The 24,387-nt window shown below is 43.4% G+C and overlaps 1 protein-coding gene across 5 annotated transcripts in view; it reads left to right on the forward strand.

The window, feature by feature from the left end:
* LOC131029578 (biotin--protein ligase 1, chloroplastic) overlaps positions 1-24,387 on the forward strand; it is a 132,588-nt gene that overhangs the window by 9,635 nt on the left and 98,566 nt on the right. The window lies entirely within an intron of this gene.

Raw genomic sequence — 24,387 nt, forward strand, 5'->3', positions numbered from 1 at the left:
ACAAAGGACGAAGCTGACAGTCTGTACCATGACCACCAAGAGGAATATGATGCCATAGTTAACCATTCCTAGCTAGACAAGCCGAGGAAGGGCCCCTCCAAACTCCAGAGAAAGAGCCTAGTGCGAGCATACTTCAAGGAGGACATTGGGGACATGATTGTCCTGCTTAATAGAATAATAGGAAATCCTCAGGGAGCTCCATTCGAACCCTGGATGTATTATTTCATTAATGAAATAATCAATGGAGTAAAAATGATAGACTAGGCCCGGATGATCAGCGACAACCTAGATAGCCAGCTAAGGAACTTGGAGGCGAATAGGACTTTCTTCATGAGTTCTTACTTGTTTTATTCTTTGGCCAGGACCTACAAGTATAGAGGTCTCACTTGTAGAGGAGAAGTTGGGAACAAGGAGAACCAATTTCCAGTATATGATTGCTATCCCCAGCTCCACATGGAGGAGAAGTTCCATTTCAAAAAGGTGAATGATACCTTCCTGATGCACATTACCCGGACACTTCAAGGTGGCCTGCACCAGAGGCTCTCTCAAGAGTCTATGGACTTCATCAGTCGGTTCAGGTGTTGGTACATCCAATATCCAAAGTTCACTTACCTCTGAATTCAGGGATTCTCTGGGCCTCCATACAAGCTTCCAGCTTATCCTACCAACCGAGTGGTGTTGCTCGAGGTTGTGAGACAATTGGAGGAGTATATAGTGATTCAAAGGGATAAGCAGAAGAAGGTAGGGACGTCCTCACTTACAATTGATAATGGGCTGGAAACATGTCCATCATCACAGGCTGCAGCCACCGCTGAGAAAGAACTGGCTTGGTATCCCTTCTATTAATACAAGGCAAGAAAAGATTTCGATCCATTCCATAGGATAAAGAAAATTGAAGGAACAACGTTTGAGCACAGACTGGATCTAGAAGACTACTGGGCTAATGCAGCTGATAGTTTCGAGATCCGGAAAAGGTTCTGGTCAAGAATTCCTTTGAGTATGGTGAGAGCAACGAAAGTATTCAGAGTTGCTGATCAGGTAGAAGAAAGCCGAGAACTTCAGTAGCCGGGCTTTGAAAAGATGAAGAATGAACCCTTAGTCTTAATAGATTGGACAGAGGGAGAGAAATCGGATCTAGTAGACCTCATGAGGTTGGTAGTTGAGTACTCAAGGTGGTGGGGGTTTGAAAAGACAAAACAGTTGAAAGCCAAAGGTATGACTTTGACTTATGAATTAATGGGAGTAGATGATACTCTGTCCGTCGACCTTTGTACCTTCGCCGGTGATGCTCGAAATCCAGAAAGTGTTGGGTCTCGAAAGAGGAAGGAGTTGGGTGGAAGCTCCACAAAGGTCACAGGGAAAAGGGTTGTAGGTGAGAGAAGAGAATCCAGCGAAAGTCACTCCATCCTAAGTGCTGCTTCCATTGCACCTGATCAGATTGCAATTGGGGAGCAAGAGATGAACATCTGTGTGATTGATGATGAAGTAAGAGTCCTTTCCCAGCCAGTTGAGGAGGTGGTGGAAAAGGTCTTCCAAAGTCCAGACAGGGGGCAAATTGAAGCACCTACAATCTTCTTGGATGGCATACCAACGAACCCAGGAGAGGCAGATGATGAGTTTGATTAGAACACTGTAGAACAATCAACCATTCCGGATTGGCTGAGAGCAAGGATAAAGGCCAAGGTTCCCAAGGAGGCCCACTCAACCGAGGAGGTCATCGCAGCATTCCTGGAGAAGGTGAATGAACCCGCTATAGCTAAACTGCCCAAACCAGCCAGGAAGTTTTCCCTGATTCAGAGAGACAGTGCCGGATTCAGGACAGTCCAGATAGCGGTGCCCAAAGAAGGGAACACTAGGGACAATGTCACCGCAGATGATTACAAGGTTACCACCATAGAGATGGGTAAGCCTACCCAGGACCAAGAGATCCAATATTTTGATGACTCCGGCAACGTTCTAAAGACGAGGCTGGCTCATGAAAAGGAAAAGAGGAAGAAAGTGGAAGAAGAGAACCAACAGTGGAAGAAGTATGTTCTCCATCTTACCAGCCCGCTCAACCATGAAGTCCCGGCTACTCCACCACAACCTCTTCAACAGGGATCAGTGAAGGACTATGATGATATGAAGGGCTCGTACACTCAAGAAAAGGAATGGATTTCAGATGCTTTGGTGTGTGCTGACACCCTGGTGGAAAACTTAGTATCGGCACATGAGGCAACTTCTTTGTTGATTGATCGTATCCAGGATCTAGCATCCAATTGGGAAGAAGTGGATGAAATTCAGAATGAAATACTCCCTCACCTGAAGGTTATCCGAGGCATGTCAAAGAGGAGCTTAGTGGATTTAGGCATCATACAGACAAGAGACAGGTACGACTTCGGCACGTGGTACTATACTTTGGTCACTTGGATTGAGGTTCTGAAGAAATCCGAGACCAAGAGGCAAGTGTTAGAGAGATCCTGGGCAAGGTATTCCGTGTGGTGTCAGAGATCTGTAAGAAGGAAAGCCTAAGGGAGAAACATTTACAAGCAGAGAACCTGAGAGCCAGGATTCAGGCAAGCTTCTTCCGGGATTCAGGGATGATTGACAAAGGCGATCTTTCAAAGATTGCAAACTTCCTCTCCATCGATGGCAACTTCCTCACCCAAGCAGTGGAGTGGGAAGGCACCCTTGCCACATGCGCCGACGATGTGGACCTCATCGACTTCCATATTGGCGGTTTGCCAAGTGTCACCATGGAGGAGGTCAAGCTCATTGTGTCCAGATACGTTGAATCTCTGAAAGAGGAAAGTGGCCACTCACCTCAATGAAATTAGTAGCTGTGCCACTTGTCACTCTTTCATTTGTTTGAACTGATAGTATTTCGGGAAACCCTAATTAGGGTTTAGGACTTTCAATCTTGGCCCTTGATCACTGTTTGATCTCGACCATTCATTTATTTTTGAGAAACTATATAAGGTTGCCTCCTCTCATTTGAAAAGGGTGAGGTTTTTGATGTATTGTTGCTTAAGGTCATTTCCAGATAATATATTGCATGTGCGCTGCTTTGTAATCTCTATTATTTGAATGATTTGCATGGTTTCAATTGCCTCAACAATTAGTTAGAATTAATTTAGATTTGCTTTCATTGTTGTTAATTTTAATGAAGGATTTGATAAGTGTCAATTGATGGTGTATCTCCGCTCATACTTTTGGTAAATGGATGATTTCTATTCTACCGTGCAAAGTTAGTCTGAGCCCATCCCCTGTGCATCCCAACATCTCGATCATAAGCACAACCCATTGAAGATTGCACTGGCCTTGTGTAGTTGTCCCTAGTGTGGCGAAGCAAGGTTTGGTTTCTCGAGAGCACCCAGTTGATACCATCTTCAAAATTCGTAGGATTAGATTAGCCTTCCTAAACCCTATCCCTTTTCCCCTTTCTTTTGAAAGTCTAAATCCCAGAAAATTCCCCCAAAAAAGAAGAGCCTAAAATTGCTAAATCCATCTAAGTCTAGCAGTTCAAGATACTTGTCAAACGTAAGTCCCCCTTGAAATTTCAGCATACACTAGCCAAGAAGCTATTCCACTAAAGTCGCTTGTTTGCACATATAGACCTTGGAATCAGTAGTGATTTTTCAGGAGAGGATAGAATACCTTTGGGTATCCTATCCTAATGTTTGGTAGATGATAAAACAGACACCAACAGGTTCTGAAGGAGACTGAGGAGGGAGGGAACCCAACGAAGGAGTGCTGGAACTGGATGGATGCTCTGAAGATGGAACTAGTTCGCTTGCCGGACTCTTCCATTGGCAGATGGAGGACTACGAGGTCTTCCACCCGAAGTGCCACATGCTGCAAATATGCGAGTTTGGGGAATCAAGTGGCGGTATGGAAGAACAATCATTTTTCTCGGAGTACGGTAGGTACCAAGAGGGAATGGCATGGGCGGATGACACGCCAACCCACCAATTTGAACGAGACAAACCCATCAAGTACGAGGAAAGGGATGTGAAAAAAGTCAATCTAGGCAAGGATGAGGACCTGCAGGTGATACTCGTAGGGGATGACTGGAACCCCGTGTTGACGGGAATAATCATTATGTTATGTTGTAATATTATGTTTATGTTGTCGTCGGGAAGTAGAGGAACCAGAGCAACCAACAGAGGTGTACCTGCCGGAATACAAAGAATATTGGAAGGGAGACGCCCCAAACCCTGGCGACGCAGATAATCCGAAGAGTGTCGGCAACGATTGGAACCCTGTGTGGAAGACCGCAGTCTTCAAAATCTTTATTATTCTTCTTCTTCTTATGTACTGGAAGGAGATCGTGGTCCCTGTAGAATTTGTGGTTCCAGGTCTTCCTATGGCCATTGAAAATAGACTTGCCACCAACGGGTACAAATTGAAACCCTACCACGCGAAGCGCGCAGGGGACCCGAGAGGCCGGACGGACACCCGAGAGCCCGGAGGGGGACCCGAGAGGATGGAAGGGGACCTAAGAGGCCGAGAAGCGACTCGAGAGGCACGGGACAAAAGCAGGAGACTTTTGGGCGAGGACAACCGAGAAGGATGAAGAGCGATCCCAGAGACAGGGGACCCGAGCCAAAGACTCTCTAGACAACTTAAAAAAAAAAAAAAAAAAAAGAAAAAAAGAAAAAAGAGAAAAAAAATCGCATGGTCGTATGACAGCGACCGTACGGTCAAAAAAAAAAGAAAAAGAAAAAAAAAAGGAGAAAAAAAGGCCACCGCACGGTGGGGAAGAGAAAGTGGCCACCGTACGGTGGGCCCACCGAAGGTGGCATCACCGTACGATGGAACCACCGTGCGGTGAAACCACCGACGGTGGAACCATCGTGCGGTGGGACCACCGACGGTGGAACCATCGTGCGGGCCCCACCGTGCGGTGGAATCACCGACGGTGACACCATCGTGCGGTGGTCACACCGTGCGGTGGGAGCCACCGAAGGCCGCGCAAAACGGATAAAACGCCGCACGAAGACACCGCCGCGCAAGGATAAAACGCCACGCAAGGGAAAAAAAGGAACGCCGCACACCGAGGATAGGAGGAAGCCACCGCGCCGCACGAGGAAGTCACCACGCCGCACGAAGAAGCCACCACGCCGCACACCGCACAGCACCGGACACCGCGAGGTGCGAAGGGTAAAGGAAAAGACCCCGCACACCGTCGAAGGCACATCACCAGCCAGGGAAAGGGACGCACCGCACAATCAACACGCACAGCAAGGGTCACGCACACCAACGCGCAGCAGCCGCAAAAGGAAAAAGAAAAAAAGAGACCAAGCCCGCACAATCCACATAGCCACGTAAGGGCAAAACGACCGCCACAAGTAGACCAAGCAGCCGCACGATTGGAGGTGCCAGTGCTGTTGTTGATCGGAGGTGTGTCTGTACGATAAGAAGGGTGTCGACCGCACGATTGGAGGTGCTAGTGCTATTGTTGACCGTACAGGGAGGTTGTATGGCCGGGGTGCCATCGAGGACATTACAGTGCCAAAAAAAAAAAACGACGACGGCCAGATTTAAAATGATTTGCTGAAGTCTGGAGCCTAGACACTGAAAATATTGGAGTGTAGAAGAAGGGTTTTGACATCATAAAATATCACAGAAATGATGCGCGCCATGGACTTTCGTGGGGTTCTGAAGGTTGTAAATTGGTGCTGCCCCAGGACCCCGCAAGGGGCGCTGCCCCTCGACCCCGCTGGGGCGCTGCCCCAGACCCCGCGAGGGGCGCTGCCCCAAACCCCACGAGGGGCGCTGCCCCTCGACCTCGCTGGGGGCGTTGCCCCTAGACCCCCAGTTTATTTTGAGCTACAAAGTACCACGGGAAGTGTTGTGGTTGTTCGTACTGTGAGAAAGAAGCCTGCAGCTAAGCATTGGCGGGGAAGCCATAAGTCGTAGAGGGAGACGGATTTGGAGGTTGGGAACAAACAGAGTTCGAGGGAAGGCATTGCAGGTCTGCGCAGTTGTATGACACCAGGGAGTTATTCAGTTCAGTTTTTAGCCTTTGGGGAGTGTGATGGAGGATTTGAGGTGTCTCCTAGCATTTGTGCCAGCGGATTGTGGCCACCTCCAGGCATGACTGGTACGCTTTGAGGAACTCGGAGTATGTCTCGGTTGGACGTGAGGTTGCCTTGGTGGATGCACAGAGGGCTCGGGAGGAGCTGACCACCAAGTTGGAGGCAATAGTCGCATGAGACTTAGTTCAGCGTACCCAGGAGTTGGATGCCGGGAGAGTAGCACGGGTGGCCATCGAGGACAAATTGGCTAGGGAGATAGTATCAATTGAGTAGCAGTTGGTGGAAGCTGAGACTGAAAAACGTGTTTTGCAGACAAGTTTGGGTTAGGCACAGGAGGACTGTGATGGCAAAGGAAGCAATATTGGTGAAATCCGCACTTGAGCATCGGATGGTAGCAGAAAAGGGTTTTCAGGCGAGGACGCAGCAAGTGTATAAGATCCGGGCCCGACTGGCGTCAGTAGTTCCTGCCGTTCATCTCTATTTTGTATTAAGTCGTCGGAGTCGACTTCTTTTCTTGGGGGGGATGATGTTGACGGGAATAATCATTATGTTATGTTGTAATATTATGTTTATGTTGTCGTCGGTAATAATGAGTTACGGCGGTCAGTTAGTTGGCCGACGGGTAGGTAGTTGGAGTCGCGACGGTTGTGTCGCGCCCCTTCGGGTATTATATATTGTGTACCTTTTCTTCGAAGTATCATCATGTTAGTCGTGTCAGATGTAATGTTATAAGCACTTATTGTACATGGACTGTGGAATTAATATAGAGGCTGGTTATTTAATATATTTCCATTATGTTCTGTGCATTTACGTTCTGCATTTAACCATTTACCCGAGAGGGCAAACACCCCGTACTGAAGGCAACGGTTTTTAGGAAATTTTTGGAATACAAGGACGTCTTTGCCTGGACCTACAAGGACTTGAAGGGGGTACCACCGGAATTGTGCGTACATCGCATATCCCTCGTACTAGGAGCCCAACCCGTACGGAGGAGACCGTACAAGATGAACAAGAACTACGCGGCCAAGGTGAATGAGGAAATCAACAAAATGTTGGAAGCTGGGATCATATTCAAAGTGGAAACAAGTGACTAGGTTTCCCCACTAGTCATTTATCTCAAGAAGGAAGCTAATCAGATAAGGATATGTGTGGACTTCAAGTACCTAAATGTAGTAACAATCAAAGATCCATTCCCAATGCCATTCATTGACAACATTCTAGAAGAAGTAGCTGGGCATGAGATATACACATTTCTGAATGGGTTCTCGGGATACAATTAGATAAGTATTGCAGAAGAAGATAAGCTAAAGACCACATTCGTGGTGGAGGAGGGGGTGTACGCCTACAATCGCATGCCCTTCGGGCTATGTAATGCACCGACAACCTTCCAGAGAATAATTTTACACATTTTTGACAAAATGTTCGTAGGAAATTTCAGGGCATTCTTGGATGACTGGTCGATTTTCAGTGATCAGGACACCCATCTAAAGGCACTCAGAGAATGTATGGAGAGGTGCCGGAAAGCTAGGCTAGCTCTTAACCCGAGGAAGTGTAGGTTTATGGTACCGCAAGGAAAGCTTCTCAGCCACATTGTTTGTAAAGAAGGTCTGAAGACAAACCCAGATAAGATAGGAGTGATCGTCAACATGGAAAATCCGACGAATGTGATAGGGGTGAAGTCATTCTTGGGCCATGTTGGTTACTACCAGAGATTTATCAAAGGCTTTGCACAAGTCTCCTGGCCCCTAGACAAGCTGACAAGGAGGGGAGAGCCGTTCGTATGGGGTACAGAGCAGGAAGAAGCCTTCAAGGAATTGAAAGATCGGCTAGTAAGTGCACCAATACCGATGTACCCGGATTGGAATAAGGAGTTTCACGTACACGTCGATGCCTCCAACTTCACGATTGTTGCTACCCTCGCACAAGTAGGGACGCAAGGACTGGATCATTCTGTTTTCTTTGTCAGCCGGCTTTTGTCAAGGGCTGAACAAAACTACAACACAACGAAGAGCAAGGCACTTGGGATGGTGTACACGGTACAAAAGTTTCGCCACTACCTGTTGGCTACTCTGTTTATGTTTTACGTGGACCATCAGGCACTAATGTATCTGGTAAATAAACCAATTATCCAGGGTCGGGTAAGTAGATGGCTACTACTCCTGCAAGAATTCACCTTCACCATTATTGTACGGCCAAGCAAGTCCCATGTGATAGCCGACCAACTATCAAGGATCAGATCAGGAGAACCGGCCAAAGGGGTGAACGAGGACTTCCTAGATGCACACTTGTTCCAGATTGCGGTACTACCATCGTGGTACGAGAAGATCGACCAGTACCTCTCTACTTCCACATTCCCAAAGGAGATGCCCCCGGGGGAACGACGGAAGTTGGCATTGAAGAGTAAGACTTTCCAGCTAATCAATGGCTTGTTATATAAAATGGGCACCGACTAAATCTTGAGGAGATGTGTTATGGAGGAGGAAATCCCCAGTGTGTTGAAGGAAGCACATGACGGGTTAGCAAGGGGACACCTGGGACCAGATGCAAGTGCCAGGAAAGTACTTCTGGCCGGTCTATGGTAGCCAACTCTAGACACTGATGCCCGGGAGTGGGTGGTCGGGTGTGACGCTTGTCAACGTGCAGGAAAACCACTCAAGCGGAACTTCATGCCCCTCTTTCCCTCGCAGCCACAGGAGCTATTCAAACGGTGGGGTCTGGACTTTGTAGGACCCTTGAAGCTGAGTAGCATGCACAGGTGCAAATATATTGTAGTGGCTACGGAATACCTCACCAAGTGGGCAGAAGCGAGGGCCTTGCCAGATAACACGACTTTGAGTACGACACGATTCTTGTATGAACAGATCGTCACGAGGTATGGGATACTGTTGTGACGTTTTCACACATCGCCCCATTAAAATGGGGACCCCCTTTTTTCGCTTTTGTTTTGCCTGTTCTTCTCTCTGCTTTTAGGGTTTTGAATGAGTGAGTTGTCTGTTTGGGCTAGGGCTAAGCCTTAGGGGTTTCTTTTAGATATTTTTCAAGCTGAGTCCAGTCAAATTTTGAAAGTTATTAAGCATCCTTCCGAGGATTGATTATTGAAGTAAGATAAGTATGTCTTAGGTTAGGTCTAGTCAGGGTTTTTTGGGAAAATTCAAATTTTGTCTAAGTATTAGCATTTTGAAGATGAAATTGTATATTCTTGCTTAGGTAAATTTTGATCAAATTTCAGAGGCAAGATGATGCCTGAAACACAAAAAAGTGCTCCCGTCCCTCACTGAAGGACCATGCCACTTTTTCAAGATAATTGATTCCTGGCCTTGAAGATGACCTAATTATGCCTTGTGAAATGATTGGAGACCTAAATTTTGAATGGATTAGCTAGAAAGGACAAAAGTGCTCCCGTCCCTCTCCAAGGGACCATAGCACAAATGTTATTTTATGCATATTTGTCACTGACTTTTCTATTTTGTTTTGTGCAGGGTCTTCCGAAATGATAATTGGACATGACTTGATACTTTTGAAGATTTTGAAGGCACAAAAATGGTGAATTTTGAAGGTTGAAGGAAAAAGTGCTCCCGTCCCTCACTGAAGGACAAAGGCGAAAAGACTTATTGGAGCCATTCCTGACCTTGTTTGGTTAAATTGAGACATCAAAGGGATGGTGGAGGACGAAATGAACATGATAAAGCATCCAGACTTGATTGAAAACAATGAAATGATGAAGTTTTTGCCTAGAAGGTAAAAAGTGCTCCCATCCCTCACTGAAGGACTAGAGCACTTTTCTTTATATGCACAATTTTAGACCTTTATTGGACATTAACTTCTATTCATAGCATGAAGTAAGATGAAATCTTCCCTAGCAAGGGAATTTCGAGATGAAAAGTGAGACAATTTGGCTTAGAGGGCAAAAAGTGCTCCCGTCCCTCACTGAAGGACCGTGCCACTTTTTTCAAATTTGCACTATCTTTGCAAGGTTAAGGTGATTTTATGATTTGAAGAGGTTAAGGGAAGCATGTTTTGTCCATTGAATATAATTTAAGTAGTCTACAAAGGATTAAATCAACCCAAATGACAAAAAGTGCTCCCGTCCCTCACTGAAGGACCATCCCACTTTTTCAAGTTTCTCTTCATTATTTGATATTTTATGGCAAAACTTGACTTGGATAAGAGGGAGAAAGGGTGTTTTATGCCTTAACCACGATCGAAGGTTTAAAAGACAGAGAAGTATGCCAAGAAGTCAAAAAGTGCTCCCGTCCCTCACCAAGGGACCAAGACAAAAAGTGCTCCCGTCCCTCATTGAAGGACCATGCCACTTTTTCAAGTTTCTCTTCATTGTTCGATATTTTATGATAAAACTTGACTTGGATGGGAAAGACGAGTGATGTTTTATGCCTTGGACGCAATTGAGAGGTTTAAAGAGCAAAAAGTATGCCAAAATGACAAAAAGTGCTCCCGTCCCTCACCAAGGGACCAAGACAAAGTGCTCCCGTCCCTCACTGAAGGACCATCCCACTTTTCTAAAAATACAAATTTCTTGCAAAGGCAAGGCAAGTTGCGTGATTGAAATGAATGAGAGAAGGCAAGATTCATCCATTGAAGATAATTTCGAAGGCTAGCAAAGGACAGATAAGCTTGTAATTGCAAAAGTGCTCCCGTCCCTCACTGAAGGACCATGCCACTTAATATGTTATCTTCCCTTTCTCACCAATTTTGGACAAATTGAGACCAAGGCGCAAGTTTGAAAAAGTGTTTAAAATTTCTTGAAGATGAATTGAGATGCGAGAGTTGCAAATTTTGACGACAACTGGCAAAAGTGCTCCCGTCCCTCACTGAAGGACCGTGCCACTTTTTCCAAATATGACCTTTTACCTTGCATTTTGAAAGGATATTTTTATTACCAAGGTTCAAGATGGAGTGAAATGTGATATTCTACGCCTTGAGGGTAAATTGAAGATTAATATGATCAAGAATTCATGCAATGGACTCAAAAGTGCTCCCGTCCCTCACTCAAGGATCGTCCCACTTTTTTTGAAAACAACAAATTCCCTCCGAGATTATGCTAAGGCAACGTCGTATGAGATGGGAAGAATCTTCTAAAGCATGGTGAACAAAGGTTTGACTTTAAAAAATTGAGAATCCTAGCCTAAAAATGAAAAAGTGCTCCTGTCCCTCTCCAAGGGACCAGAGCGCTTAACATGTGCATTCTTTATTTTTTTGCCATATCCCAACGTTGATGTCCTCCAAATCGCATGAAATGCCAAAATCATCAACTTCGAAATATTTGAAACAATTAATTAAATTGGCATTTAATAAATTAATTTTGAGCCTTAGAAAATCGAAATTTTAATTATAAAGGCATTTAAAATTAATTTTTATTAAATTAAAATTAAAAAAGAGTGCGTAAGGTATCATTTTCATTATTTTACTAAGTCGGCCTCTTCCTTTTTAGTTTTATTTATTTTTGGCCTATTTTCATCAAGTCGGCCTATGGAGAGATGAAGTGGTGAGCGCCCTATATAGTAGGGGTGTTTTGAGCAATTTTAATCATTCATTCATTATTTCAAGTGCGATTTGAGGAGCAAGGAAGGAGGTGCGAAAGCTAGCCTATTTGGAGCAAATTATCTTGAGTGTTGAAGACTAAAGGTGGTGGAATTGATGCTTGAGAAGATTAAAGGAGGCGCATTTTGCTAAAGGAAGGACTTCAATCTACACTTTGCCTAGCAAAATTCATCTATTTTTACATCATTTCTTAGAGTTAATTCTCAAGAGGAGGTATGGCAAAATCATCTTGACACCCTTATTCAAGGTTTGATTTTTTTTTAGACATTTTTTAGAAAAGTCTAAGTATTGCATGGTTAATTAGGAAATGATAACTCAAGATTTATCATGAAGTTTCCTAATTAAAATCTTGAATCTTCCTTTTAAAGTTTAATTTTTAGATTTCAAGATATATTACTAATTTTGGAATGTTGTGTAGGTATCAAGATGGCGACTCCAAAGCCCGGAGGATCTACAAGTCGGCAGGTTCTCATCAAGGACGATCAAGCAAGGACAAGGGCGACCTCCTCTAGTCTAGCATCGACAAGGACAACCTTCTTCGATCTAGCATCATCAAGATAAGGGCGACCTCTTCCAATCCAGCATTCCAAGGCGAGGTACATCATCATCCTGCAAATCAAGGACACAAGGAGTTAGAACAAGGGTTCATTGAAGAAGCAGATAATTTCATAAGAGTTAATTAAAGATAGCTTCTCAACAACATCAAATTGAATATCTACCAAGCTACAAGTGTCAGACGAGGTGGCATCCTAGTCATCACTCCTCCAGTCGGATTGGTCCACCTCAACAATGTCCAGATTCAATGTACCTAACTCATAGAAGGTAGCACAAACTCTGATGTACCTACCCCGGCTATCCATTGGTCGATTTTTCTAGAGAGGACATGTGTCCAAGCAATACAATTATTTCATTGGTCGAGCATTAAATGTTATGTAATGGTTGTAACAAACCCTAATTAGGGTTTTCATTGTAAAATCTTGGCCATTGATCTCGAATTGATCTTAGCCATCGAATTGTATTGAGGGCACTATATAAGCCCTGACATTTCATTTGTAAAGATATATAGAAGCAGTTAATAGAAGATAGATAGAGAGTAGTTAGAAGGTGATTAGCTAGTTGATAGAATAGCAATTAGAGTAGAGTAGAGAGAGAAGGCAAAGATTGTTGCCAAGATGTTGTTGTAAGAGACTTGTAACTTCATTGAAGAAATGGTGAAATTTATGGGTCGATTCGACAATTTGCATGGTCTTTATACTTCTTATATTTGATTTCATGTTATTAGATGAATGGAAGAAATGTGCTTGATTGATGGTGGAATTCGTATATCCATACTACTAGCAGTTTGTTGATTGCAGACTTGCCTTGTGTAGTCAACTGGAATCATTCAGCTTAAGCTTAACTTCAGTTGTCGCTTCTTCATTGATATGCATCAACCTGATGGTGTCTATGCTTGCAGTGATGATTTGAACATCATAAAGCTTTCTTTCGAAGATCGCACTAACCTTGTGGAGATGGTCCAGCGATGTCAAAACAAGACTTAGTTAGAATTTCATCAAAGATCATTCATTGCTCTTACATTCTTAATGTTAGGATTAGATCCTTTCCTCTCCCTCATCTTTTTTTCTTTTTTTAAAATCAAAGCTAGTAAGATCCCGTGTTCTAGCAATATTCAAAGCAGATCAGACGTTCAATCATCAAATGTAAGTCCCCTTGTGATTCCAGCAAATCACATCATACCACAGAGAGCTTATCCACACGTAGAGACCCTACATACAAGAACCTTGAAGTCATCCCGATTGAACCTTTTCGCGACATCTTCAGCATTCGGAGGCTTTATTCAAGAGAGGATAAGGTACCCTTGGGTATTTTATTCTGTGTTTGATAGTGTACAAAATACACGTCAACAGATACCCCTTCAAATCACCAGTGACAGGGGAGTGCACTTTGTGTACCAAGTAATCTGTACCATGACCGTAGAGTTCAAAATCTTTCACAATCTCTCTAGTCCGTACTACCCCCGAGCTAACGGATAGGCAGAAGCAACCAACAAGGTGTTGGTGTCAATAATTTACAAGTTGTGTGGGGTGGAGCAGGAAGACTGGGAGGAAAAGTTACCAGCCGTACTGTGGGCCTACTGCACAACCTACAAGGTCACCACGAGGCATACCTCGTTCTAGCTCATGTACGAGCAAGAGGCAGTGGTACCGACCGAGTACACTGTACCTAGCCTCCGGGTGGCGGTGGATAATAGACTTGGTGATGAAGAAAGCTTGAGCGCAAGGCTTGACAGCCTGATAAAACTGGACGAACGAAGGGTAATGGCACAATGGGCAACAGAGGTAGCGCAACGACGACGGAAGTGCTCGCATGACAAGCACCTACGACGGGTCAACTTCCGGCTGGGGCAGTTGGTTTTGAAGTATAACGACTGGAACGAAGTCCGGCCGGGGAAGTTTAAAGTTCGTTGGCTTGGACCCTATAAGATCAGAGGGGTTGGCAAGAACGGGGCGGTGAAGCTATCCACTCTGGATAACAATCCAATCAGGGACCCAGTGAATGGTTCAAAATTGAAAAATCTACAAAGAACGGAACAAACCTGTGATCGGGATTAACAAGTTAGGATACGCTACAAAAGGGAACTAGACCATTGGCCAGAGCAAGGAAGTTGACGAAGACTTGGTGGTAAAAGCAGAGCCCTACCGGAGAGATGAAGAGTGGGCAAAGCCTTTTGCAGCCATGGAAGAGCGGCTTGTGCCAAAGCAGGTGGAAGGTGTTGCGGTTCCTAGGAACCACAAGCACCTCACAAACGCGTATTTTGGGGAGCCAACTGTATGGGTACGGGTTTTAGGACATTGTAAAAAGCAGGCCCCATATGAAGGTCTTCGAGAAGGGTACGTAGCATACGATATCGATGAAGAGGCTGAAGCTTGAAGGAAAGCCGAGAGTGCAAATAAAGAGGAGGAACCTGTAGACTTGGAGGTGGAACTTGACTTAGAGGAGTATGGGGCAACCCTAGGTCCCTATTTAAAAATGGTGCTGAGAACATAAGACTTATTCATCATCGCCTCCCAACCAGGCGAATCGGAAGCCGAACCAAATTCATTATACCAAGTGATCCCTAACCTCGCGGGACCATCGGAGGTTGACGGAGAAAAAGTAAAATGGTACCAACAGTACGAAGGCCACTACATTGACGGGCAATATAAGGGGGTGGGAGCCGCTCCGTTAGTTGACAAGATATGAGACTTGGAGTACGCGAGGTCGTGTTGTGCACAAGAATGCTATAGGAGGCTGCCGCACGTCTGTATGTGGTTGCACGGTTCAGAGATAAAGCTAAAGACTCAGAATGACCCCTCAGGAATGAAGAGGAACATAGGAGATGAGGATGCCGACCAAGGATCAAACAAAAAGTGTAAGGAAGACAGGACGAGTGACAAGGGAAAAGCAAGGAAGAAATCAAGTACCCGAACAACAAGGAGGAAACTAGGGGGGCGGAAAGGTTTCAGCAACATTCGCAGAGGCAATAAGCTACTCTGTGGATCACAAAGGGCCATCTAAACGATGCAACCTAACCCCGGGATACCTTGGTAAACTAAAGGTACGAAGAGTTACATTTAAAAAGTGCTGTCAAATAAAAGAATTAAAACAATTGATAAGAGATAGGGTATTAAAAGTGGGAAACGGAAAGTATATGGAAGAAATAAAAAGACAAGGGTTAGCGAGTATTAAAAATAAATTAAAGTGCAAGGAAGAAGTAATGGAAATAAGTATTGAAAAAATACAATTAATAAAGAGGCAATTGTTTTATAAAAAAGTAATGAAATATTTGAGCCTAACCCTAACCCTGAGAAGATCAAATGATTATTTAAATCCCTACAGATCCTATTTGTACACAACACACAGGCAAAGTCAAGACACTGGAAGTAGAATCAGCAGAGGAGAAAAGGAGAGTACAGGAAGGGCCGTATGACCAACACGCATAGCAAGTGGAGTCCGTACGTTGTACAGATTGCAACTACAGATGAACAGAGGACGCAGTGCACACCAATTAATCCATACGAAAGCACAAGGCAAACACATCGTACGATGACTACAGAAGAAAAACACAAAGCAAACATATTGTACGACAATGTACGAAAAGGAAGCACTGAATGAAATGCTGTACGACAACCACGACAATAGGGCAAGGCGCCAAGCAAAATGCCGTACGACTATCCCAGAGCAAAACACCATACGGTGTACGACAAACACGCCAAGGTCGTACGGTGTGTCGACCCCCACTGTACGACGTATGGTATCCACATCATGTCGTATGACAACCATTGCATTGCAATCCGTACGAGGAGATTGGTACGCATCACGACGTACGACAACCATCAAGCAATCTGTATGGCGTACGACAAACACCGCACAGCTCGTATGATGTACACTGCAATTCGTATGCGAAGGTTGGAAGTCTGTATGATAGCGTACGGTGCTCAAAACAGGGGAAAGGAATACCGTACGAGCAAAGGAAAGAGGACCGTACGATTTGCCGACGTCGGGAGAAATTGCATAAAAAGTTAGGAAGCATCAGTACTGAAATTCGTACCATTCGTGCAGAGTTGGCACAGGTTGAAGAGGCCGTACGGTCAGGGAAGGGAAGCGTACAGACTAAACTGTGCAGTACAACAGTTGGTCCAATGGTCTGTACTACAAATTGGTGGATCACACTTGCAAGCCATTATAATAACGGACAAGGACGGGACAAAGACAGGAAAACAGGGCAAAGCAGTTGTAGTGCAACCATGACCACTACAGATCCAGCCAGTGACAACAAGAAGGCCAAAATCAGGCCAAAAGTGTAGAAGGATCCAGAGGGAATCACTGTGGAGAATGTAGTCTTTGAGAGCGTGATTGGCAGCGAATGCCGTACTTGGTGGAAGAAACTTCCCCCGACCATGTGATAAAGGACTCCCTCAGGAAAGCACAGGTAGACCATGCCATTCAGAGACCGACATTCAACATCAAGGATTTTGAGCCGGTGCTACGGACTATGGTATCTGGATACAACCGCTAGGAAAGGGCTTCCATCATTCAGTTCAAGGGCTGCACTGTATGAGTTTCCTTCAAGGCAGAAGATTTCAGGAGGGTATTTGGTATACTCGAGAAGGGGGCATTTGCAGCGAAACCGGCCAAGAAGCTCACCAAGGAGAAGAAGAAGTGACTGCTGGAATTGGTATGCAGAGATGACCTCACAGAAGAGTAATGGAAGAGCACCTGGTCTGACAGTAGGGGATTGAAGTGTGCTTTCATCGCACCAGAAGAATGGAGAATGTTGATGGACTTGGTAAAAAGTTGGCTCACAGGAGCCAGCCGTGCATCCGACATAGCCGTCTGGATGATAGGGTTAATGAATGGGATTAAGTGTGGCAAAGTGTACAACTAGGGGCAACTTTTGGCAGAAGGGATTCATAATTTTCTCAATCTTGAACACAAGACATTTTACATGTGCCACCACGCCATCAACCTATTCTTGGATGCCGTACGTCTGCAAGTACCGCTAGAAATGTGGGGGACTTTTGAACTGTGTAGAAGGGTGGAACCTAATAAGTCGACCATGTACTATTATCCTCATCTAGACATGCTTGGTGACACTGCGCAACCGGCAAAGAGAAGGAAGCTGGACGTGTCCGTAGAGGTTGAAGATGATAGCAGTACTGAGGATTCTGAGGAGGCTGAAGAAACTAAGGAGTAGGAGAGTGGTGATGAGGGGTTCCGTATGGCACCACAAACAACAGGAGAGGATGAAGGGGAAGCAGAATCACAACAACAGGAAGAGGAGGAAGAGGAAGAGCAACATGGAGGGCTACGGGCACAGTGGAAGGGTGAAATTTACATCCCCAAAATTATCCTCTTCAGCACACTTGGTACCACAGGAAGCACTTACAGTAGCCAGTCCGATCGGGGTTCTACGACCAGTAGGGGTGCTGTTCCGGAAAATTAATGAAGGAGAACCACCGGCACAATGGCGGGTGTCACTGTCGTAGATCAGTTTAGCTGTACTCGAGTCACAAGTTGCACTTGCCGTGGAACGTACCAGTATGGCAGACCGGACGGTGGCAGAGGAGGTCGTACAACATAGTCCGAATAAATTAGCTCAGGAGATGGCTGTACTAGGGGAAGAAGAGGTAGTCGTACAAGGAATCGGTACTAGTATGACAGGTTCAGGTACTGGCACAACAGGTACTAGTACGACATGTACTAGTACGGTACCAGCGGAGAAAGATGAGTCAGGGGATGTACCGATGACGGGAGATGGTCTGGAGGAGTTGGCAGTACTAGAGACACTGGCGGATGAGGATATAGATGCATCATTGGATGGGTGGCTGGGGCAATTTGCACTCACACCTCACCTGCCCCCCTCCCCTTCACCACACGTCATGGACGTTGGATCGAACCAGACACAGGACAAGACTACCCCTATCACAGATCAGGATGAGAGGATGTCTGTTGAGGAGAAGAATAGAGCAACAAGAAGTAGGGGGCAGAGCTTGAAGATCATCAATGTTGGGGAAAGCGGGCCGGAAGGACTACTTGCAGGACTTCACCTCACTCCACCAGATCCTAGCGATCTAGTAGGCTTGCTCCAGTGGTTCTTTGGGGAGCTACAAGGGATTTCAGATATAGCATGTGGAATGGCACAGTTGACTGGGTAGATGGATGCCGACAACTCCGCCGATGCTGAGAAGCTGTGCCACTTCATGACTTTTGGATGCGCAGACGAGTTTGCGCACCACTTCGAGTAGCAGGGGTGGCTAGACAGTAGTACGCCGGAGATGGTACAAGAATGGACGCGCATGCAACTGGTGGAAGGAGTGGGCACTTTGGGCGCCACCTTGCACAATATGGAAGGATTCTTTCGGGATGTGTACCTGCATATGCGACAGTCAGATAGAGCAGCAGGCCCAACGGCTGTATGTAGCAAACTGGAGAAGGAAGGGGAGAAGTGTGTGCAGCTAGCCGCAGTAGAGAAGAACCTGAGGGCTGAGCTAGAAACGAAGGTGACTACTTATGAGGCCCGTTGTAGCATGCAGAAGGAGGTGCAAGTACTAGCAACAAAAGTGGCTGAGCTTACCTTACAGATGGAGCAAAAAGACAAAAAACTGTTGGAGGCCGCACACATGGTGAAGAAGGCACGGGAACGACAACTGATGGCAGAGAAGAACCTCAGACTCCACATAGGGCAACAACCTTCTTCTTCGACCACTACAGGGACGCCTCCTTCCCCTTCTCAGTCCTAGTCTTTTGTTTTGTATTCCAGTTCCTAGTGTCTTAGTCGTCTGGAAGACGACTACTTTTTTGGGGGGCTGATGTTAGGGGTCAATAACACATGTTAGTTGTAGTTGGGATGGGTGTTTATGTTTGGTTATGTTTGAGTCGCCGAGAGGTTCCCGTGGGGTAGTTGGTAGTTAGTGACAGTTGGCAACTTGGCCAACTGTCGAGTCTATATATGATTTAGATGGAACCTCGACAAGGATGGTATTTTACTGACATATTCTGGAGAATTCAATAAAGATATCATTCTTCTGGTATAGCTATTTTGTTATTGTTACTCATGCTTTGATATATGAATGTTCTGTTACATGAATAGTTGGTACGTGTGGGATATCCTTGTTTTATTCATGAGTTTACCAACCTCACATTAAGGACTAAACAAAAGCAATGCGTCTCTTCCTAATTGATTGTGGCTCTTCCTTTAAATTGGTTGCTTCAGTCCTATTAGTTAGTTTGGGTGATTTCATTAACTTGCTGCTCTTAATAGCTTATTCGTTGCTCTTCAACTTACCCTCCTTGAAGCTAATTATGATTGTGTCCCCTTTTATATAGGTAATTCCAAATGTATTTTCTTGGTACTAAAAGTAGGGAGTTGGCCAACATTTATGAATATTTAATTTATTTTGATTTATTTTAATCTCAGTGCTGCCTCTTAGAATAGGTTGGCCCCATTATTAATTCATATTGCCTAGATAAGGTAGACCTATTGTTAATTTGCAATTTATATTTTTAAGGCTGCGATTCCTTTTAATGGTGTTGTGCTTTGGCAGGAGTATGTTACTAGCTCGGCCCTATATTTGCAAATCATTATCCTATTATCATTATCCTTATTAATAGAGGTTGCAAATGGAGTTAGGGATATGACATGTTTCTCCTTAGGTTGTAATTCCTGTGGGTTGGTGACTACAAAATATTAGAAGTTCTATATTATTTTTGTGAGGTTGGATTTGGACAGTAGATCCAAGCAACTATTCTCACTGTGCTTTTTGCCTTCTGCGTTTTCACGTATTTGGTGTAGCCGATATCAAATTTTGAATGCTAAAAATGCTTCCTCTTGGGGCCAGGTTGATCTCGTTGCTGGCAAAGTTAAGCTTAATGTTTCACAATTAAGAGTCAGTTTGTTGTCTTAGGAGACTTTAGAATTTGATGCTGTATTTAATTGATGACCCTTTTCACCTCTTTTAGATTGTCTACATATTGGCTATGACCTTTCTTGTTGAGTCATCTCTACAAGCTCGATTGAGTGGTGTTGTTCTTTATGTGTTTTAAGTTTTTAACTAGAATATTTAAACATAATTTTGTGTAAATTTTATTTTTTGTTGCTGTCTTAAATAAGACTTAATTCACTCTTTTTATTTTGGCATTTGGTGTTTAAAGCAAACCATCTCAAGGGATGGATAAGATAGCTCATTAACGTTGAACAAAATGCAAGTTGACTGATGTCGTGGTAGGTGGATATTTTAAATGACAATATCCATCTTTAGTCTTTACTAAATAACGATGCTTTTGTTAAATTGTAATTGCTATCATTTGTTTATTTTCTATTAGCTAGCTATTTGGGGTATTGATTGTCATTTCCTTTCTAGACACATCAATCTCAAAGCATCGGTGGGAGTGATCTTTCTACAAAATATAGTTAGTTTTAGTCTGACTACAACAACAAAATTGCTCTATCGTTATTGGAGATGCTTTGCCTTACTTTTAAGCTATTAGCAAATTTTTGATTGCCAAGGATGACTGAGTTTTGAAGCCTCTTGTATTAGTCCCAAAATATCTCTTATGGACTTTGACATTAAACTTTTTACGTAGATGTTATAATGAATATTCATTTCATAATGTTGTTATATCTTCAATAATTTAAATTTCTTATTTGTGAGGTTTGAAAGTGGTTGTTCCCAAGGTATCAATAGATGGACCTGTTGACGTGTCTTTTAGGATTGCGCCGAACACAGAATAAAGTTTCCAACGGTCACTTCACTCTCACTTGTTTAAAATTAGACCGTATGCTAAGATTGCAAAGAAAGATCAAATGGCTAATCTCAAGGTTCCTTCATGCAACGGATGTGACTTAGTTGGCGGATGTGATTGCTGGTAATCCAAGGGCCTTATGTTTGGATTGTTCTTTCACTTCTTCATTGTGGCTGGAACTTCATCATCAGATATGGCAATTTTGTGATGCTGCTGCTTTGAACGGACTAAAATGAACTGAAAATAAAGGGGAAAGGGTTTAGAAGGATCTAAATCTATTCCAAAGGACAATGATATCAACAGTTAATGCTTTGGTGGACAAATTCCAAATAAACTAAGCTTTGCTTTGCCAAGATTAACTACAATTCCGCAAGAACTGGTGCAATCTTTTGAGGATGATGAAGGATTTTCGTATTGAGAAAGTGTATTTGAATACCCAACACGACGCAATCCAAATGACTATTCACAATCGAACTTAGCACAAATTTGGTGGCTCAGGCTAACTTTACACTGCAACTTACAATTAGCAAGATGCAAAAATTCTGAACCATGGAAATTCATCAAACACCATTACATTCTCCATTGAAATCAAAGCACTATACTACTTCTACTCTAAGTGAGGAAGGTGAAACCATGCAAGCTTTGAAAAATAACTTAAGTGGACACCATCAGAGAACAATGTTTCACTGTTATTTTCCCAAAAACTTATCGCAACAATTTCATACAAGTGTCCTCCTGCTTTACAAATGAGGGGGGTCACCCCTTTAAATAGGCCTCAGGTGTTGCAAAACCCTAACTAGTGTTTCCCCAAAAGATTCTCCGCTCAAGATGCAACAAGGTGGGAATCAACAATAAATACCCCATAAAGCCCATATACAATTAATTACAATCTTAACCATTACATTCAAAAAGTGCCCACTATGCAATGAATGTACCCTCATGCATAAATCACCCATGATGCCATAAATGCACCATCATCTCCTGAATGTGGCAGCTGCATGCAAAAGGAATCTGCCACAATGCCATAAATGTGATGGCTGCATGCAAAGAGATGCTCCATTAATTCAGCGTGCGTTGACGCGGGTGCCACTTGGCGAGAAACCCTAGGAGAGAGAAAATCCCTAGAGAGAGAAAACTTCTTGATTTGTGAAGGATTTTCATGAAGCTTTCAACTTTTTTGTGCTTCGGAGGAATATTCAAAGTTTTTTAAAAAAAATTCCTATTTTTTAGGAACTTTCCAAAAATAGAATTTTGGGTCTTGACAAAAAGAGAATTCTCTCATGAAGCCAGATCTGCAGAAATTTATGAATTCTGACATGTTTTGATGCCTAAAAATAGGATTTAAAGAAATTTTACCAAAGGGAAATTTCTTTTTCTTCCTTGACCACTGAATTTCCTTGCCTTAGAATTTTTTTTCTGACTTGGGCGTGGAATTTTGACCTTGATGGAGGAAATTTCATCTTGAAGCATTCATCCTTGATCCTTGGATTTTGGCGTTCTTCCATCTCCCTAGGCGCTATTTCCACCTGATGAAGGAAATCCTTCATCACTTGATTTTCCTTGTCCCCTCTCCTTTAGCGCCCTAATCCAACCTTGGGCGGAATTTTGCATGTGTGAGGGAATTCATGGTGTGGAGGAAAATTCCTCCACACCTTGGTTTTAGTGCCCTTTATCTCCTTTGGGTGCTGATTGAGCATGTCCAAGGAAAATGGGGGTGGAGGAAAATTCCTCCACACCCATGTTTTAGCGCCCTTGCTCTCCTTTGAGCGCTATTTTGCATGGAGCAAGGGTTTTTACCTTTTCTTCATTTCTCCATGCCTAGGTGATTCTAGCGCCCTACTCCATCATTGGGCACTGTTTTGCTTTGGGGAGGGAAATTTCATGATTTTCACTTTTTCAAGTCGGTCTCATTCTCTTCATCAGGATATATACATAAATATAACATTTAAGTATATTTTAAGTTATATTTCATGTATATATTGGCAGGATGTTTGAGAGTGGTTTAAGATCTCTAGGAATTATAATGCAAATTCTAGGTTTTAGAAGATCTTTTAAATTTTCAGACTTAGTCAAATTTCAGGCCATTTCCGGATCAGGATGACATTTATGGATTGATGTGAATTTCTAGACTTCGATGATTTTGCATGCTTTCCACTTCTGGAATAGGAGTTCCATACTTAACCATTTTTTTGATTCAACTTGTTTGCCTTCTGACTCTTCCGGATTTAGAAATGATCTTCAGGAACGTTCAGTCTTCAACGTCTTCAGGGATGAACCTGCCAAAATAAATTTTCCCAAATAGTAAGTGTTTCAAAATGTTAGGGTTTGGACAAAACAGGTCAGGAAAGCACTTACTAAAAATAGTAAGTTTGATTTTTTGGCAAAATTAGACGAATTCAGGAGGTAGTGAAACTTACTAAAAATAGACATACTAAAAATAGACATACTAAAAATAGTGAGTGCTCATAATTCTCTCAAATTTTACTAGAAGGTTTCGTTGAAGGGTCTTGACTCCAATTCTACATTAAATTTTTCCAAAATCCTAGCAAAAACCCCTAAAATCTAGGGTTGGAGGCAGAAACCCTAAAATTGACAAAACGAGCCCTAGACTTGGCTAAAATCATTCAAACAAAAGGAAACTTAATCAATTTGACCCCCAAACACTTGCAAAGCAAAGAGACTAACGAGACTGTTGTGAAAAGACCCAAAAAACAAAGCCAAAAGACCGGAAGGGCCTAAAAAGTAGGGGGTCCCCATTTGCAATGGGGCGATGGGTGAAAACGTCACAACAGGACCAAGGCAACTTGTGCGCCTTGTTAGAAATAGATGATTTATGTCAACTTTCTGATTTGTGTACAGCATGTTTAACAAAAATTCCTGACAGACAAGACATTATTTTTTAATACCTCATGATTTTCTTGTCCTCATATTGTTTAGGAGATTTGTTTGATTTTATAAAGAACTAATTTAAAAAGAAAAACAAGCAAAAACATAATAATAAGAAATAAAACAAATTACAGCAATCTGTCAGATTTCCAAGAAGCAGCAGCATAAGACTTTCCAATAAATTAAGTACCACTAGATAGCCCCTTGGAAGATTCCACCTATTTCAAATATTTTGAAATTTTTTATAAAAATAATAACAGTAATAATAGCATAAAACCTATACTGTTGCTGACATCTAAAATATCTAACAGGTTGAGGATACTCTTAATCCCAGCACAATAAACTGCCATGATGTAAACTCTTAAAATTTCAAGTAATCAAGTGGCCAAGAGGAGTTCATCATCACAGTACTAAACAGAACATAAGCCAAAACAATACACTGCCTGGGGCCAAGCCTCATATGGCCCTTCAAATCAGAAATCAGAATGATTGTGAGGTTGCAGAAGCAACACCCTTACCGTTTCCATATCTGCAGCAGGATAATATCCTACAGTTGAGTCAATATAGATAATCTCTTCATCGACCATCGCCTTCATCAATGGGTTAAGGAATAAATGCTGTAATTAATCATGAAAGG

Source organism: Cryptomeria japonica, chromosome 10 (assembly GCF_030272615.1).
Source record: "Cryptomeria japonica chromosome 10, Sugi_1.0, whole genome shotgun sequence".
Taxonomy (NCBI): Eukaryota; Viridiplantae; Streptophyta; class Pinopsida; order Cupressales; family Cupressaceae; genus Cryptomeria; species Cryptomeria japonica.